The following is a 3,647-nucleotide window of genomic DNA, read 5'->3' as shown; positions in this document are numbered from 1 at the left end:
TACCATTCAAAAGCCACAGCCTGCACCTAAAAGAAACTTTTGAAACAATGCTTTACACAATTAACATAAATATTTAGTAATTAAGATTATTTAAACATTAATTAATAATTAATTATTAATAAGTATAATTAACTTACTTTCCCCATACCCTTACAAAACTCCCCACCCACACCTACAATTTAATATGAAAATGGTATTACACAATCAACATACCTAATTATCAATTAAACAATGAATAATAATTAAAAATTATTATTATTTAAACATATTGAATTTACTTCCCCAACTTTACCCCTACAAAACCCACAACCTGCATCTAAAATTTAACGTAAAAAATGTATTGCACAATTGACATAATTATCAATTAAATAATTAATATTAATAAAACATGAATTAATAATTAATTATGATCAATTTATTCAATTTACATTCAACCCTGTGCCCCTATAAACCCCACAACCCACTACAGTATAAAAAATCACAAAAAGGTGTTAAACTAAATTTAATAAGTACAAAAAATGTAACAACTATATTAAAAACATAATAAATATACAAACATTTATAACATATACATTACAAATATATACTGAAATACATAACAATAAGTAAAAATGATATTATACACAAATATGTTTCTGTAAACATTATATTATTGATATTTGCTAAATCGATATTACTTACCATAAAATCAATATTTGTGACAACGATATTCATGCAGATGAGGTTTCTCTGTCACTATATTTTAGACATGATATTTTGGTATGACAATATTTTGGTTTAAATATTTTGTCTAAATACCACTGCAGGCAGGTTTTGTTTACATTCAATCTATTGTTTGGTTTGAGTGGAGTGTCTCTGACATGTTGTGGTATTGAAATCGGCAATAGCTAAATATATACAAAATTGGTGGCTATAGTGAATGCTTAAATCACATTATAAAGGTCTCTGTAAAGCTCACAGTTGTACATCTTAAGAAAGAAAGAAAGGACAGAGTGTCGTGTCCTCGTGAGAGTTATTCTTGTTAGGCATCAAAAGCAGAACATTTCCTCGGAATGAAAAGCTCCTGACCAGATGTATCTTCTTTTATTGTATTCTCAGTACAATATCTTTTGAGGGGATGACGAAGTATGAAAGAAGGCAACATTGACTTGTTCCATGAATAGTAACCAGCTCCCTTTTGTAAAACTAGTGTTGTCTCTGTGCTCCAGAAAAAAAAGCTAAACCATGCTGATTTGTAAAACTTTTGTTCACATATCATATCTACACAATATTAATTGAACATGGTTCCTTTGGCATAAGTGCTGAGTCGTGCTCAAATGCTATATATGTATGTCATTTTGTTGGGAAAGTCTGTAGCCCAAACGAATCAACAAAGCGATAGAGAACTGAATGCATAAAGGAGTTACAGGTTGGATGTTTTGAGACAGAGAAAGGGTCATGGTGGAGTGGGCAAGTGAAAGGATTTGAGAATATTATGAGAGAGTGAACAAGATATAGTGACCTCTTTGGGGTGAGTTTATACCAAGGTCTGAGTAAGACATATGCATATCCATTAGTATGTAAGTTCTCACAGATGTCTTTAATTTTCAGAGGATTACAGTTATATATTTAAGGTAGCACTATCGCAACAAAATACCTTGGTACACATATTATTTGGACATGTTATCTGTATATAATGCATGACAGCTTAAAATCTATTTGCAAAAACCCATCTCCATTTCCTTGTTACAGGAGAGTTGTGAAAATCAGAATTTACATTCTGTTGTAAAGTCTGATATCAATATTTATATATCTATCTATATCTATATTCAGTGATGTCATCTGTGAAGTCATTAGTGATGTCACTGACCATGTCATGAATGATGTAATATGTGACATCATCAGCATCGGATTGCGGTTGCGCGAGTTACAGTTAGTACAACTAACTATAACGGAAGAATTTCAATGGTTTATACGAGTGAAATGTCTAGCTAACTATAACAGCCCTGAAACCTATGTTTTTTCAGTGAATTTCTAAGGTTTTCTAAATGCTAATTTCGAACTATAACATACCTGAAACCTATGGTTTTTTCATTGAATTTCAAAGGTTTTTTAAATGATAATTCCTAACCATAACGTACCTGAAACCTATGTTTTTTTCAGTGAATTTCAGAGGTTTTTTAAATGCTAATTTCTAATTATAATGTTCATTTAGCATATCTGTTTTTTCTATCCTTTTTAATTATCATCCCAATCTCAACCTAGTAAAAATTGCAAATATCACCACTCTTCAATTGATTCCTTCCACCGTCAAAATCGCCACAAACCACAAAAAAATAGGCGATATCTCCACTTGCCTGTAACAAATTAACATCAACATTAACTGGTATAAGGAGGTCGACTATCTACTGCGTGAATTACATCCAACTCACACCCATATATAAAGATGAATATGCGATAGAGGTACTAATCATGCACCTCCAACACCCAACAAAATCACAACACCCATTGCCACCACTACCACAACCAACCACCCGACCCCTCCCCTACTACCTCAGAGGCAGCGCAAAACAGGACAACGGTCCTCCCCAAAATACCATATCCTCTTAACCGCACAATAGCTGAATGTTCAGAGATGTGGCAACTAACTAGGTATAAGGGAGGGAATTTGCATTTCAATAATAATTTACAGAATCCCAAGAGTACCGGTGATATGCTATACACAACTCATTATAGAATCAAAAAACTTTTCCAAGTGGAGATATAGTATTGATACATGTAGTGTACTGCACAGTGGATGCAACCATATTATCTCAGACACTGGGGAAAATATTGGTCATGTAGCGGTGTTGTCCCTCCCATCTTGAAGATTATACTAGGGAAAGTGTTGGATTGCGGTAGGGTAACATTTACTATTCCCACTCTAGTCAGTGAAACAGTAAGGGAAGCGTTGGTTTGCAGAGGGATACATTTACGTTTCCCACCCCAGTCAATGCAACTCCTATACCCCTACAACATACACTTAAAACTTAATATTTGGGAAAATTAATTACACAATTATCTTAGTTAATTATCAATCAAATAAACATTTATTTAAACACAAATAATTATTATTTGAAATGAATTTGCTCCCTACCCTTTACCCCTACAAAAGCCACAGCCTGCACCTAAAACATAACTTTTGAAACAATGCTTTACACAATTAACATAAATATTAATCAATTTAGTAATTAATATTATTTAAACATTAATTAATAATTAATTATTAATAAGTATAAATAATTAACTTTCCCCTATACCTTCACAAAACTCCCAACCCACACCTACAATTTAATATAAAAAATGTATTACACAATCAACATAACTAATTATCAATAAAATATGAATATCAATTAAAAATTATTATTTATTGAAAAATATTGAATTTGCTACCCAACCTATACCCCTACAAAACCCACAACCCGCATCTAAAATTGAACGTAAAAAATGTATTACACAATTAACATAATTAATTATCAATTAAATAATTAATATTAATAAAACATAAATTAATAATTAATTTTGATCAATTTACTTTCAACCTTGTACCCCTATAAACCCCACAACCAACTATAGTAATAAAAATCACAAAAATGTGTGAAACTAAATTTAATAACTACTAAACATGT

Source organism: Lissotriton vulgaris, unplaced genomic scaffold (assembly GCF_964263255.1).
Source record: "Lissotriton vulgaris unplaced genomic scaffold, aLisVul1.2 SCAFFOLD_649, whole genome shotgun sequence".
Classification (NCBI taxonomy): Eukaryota; Metazoa; Chordata; class Amphibia; order Caudata; family Salamandridae; genus Lissotriton; species Lissotriton vulgaris.
Note: the sequence above shows the minus strand (reverse complement) of the source record.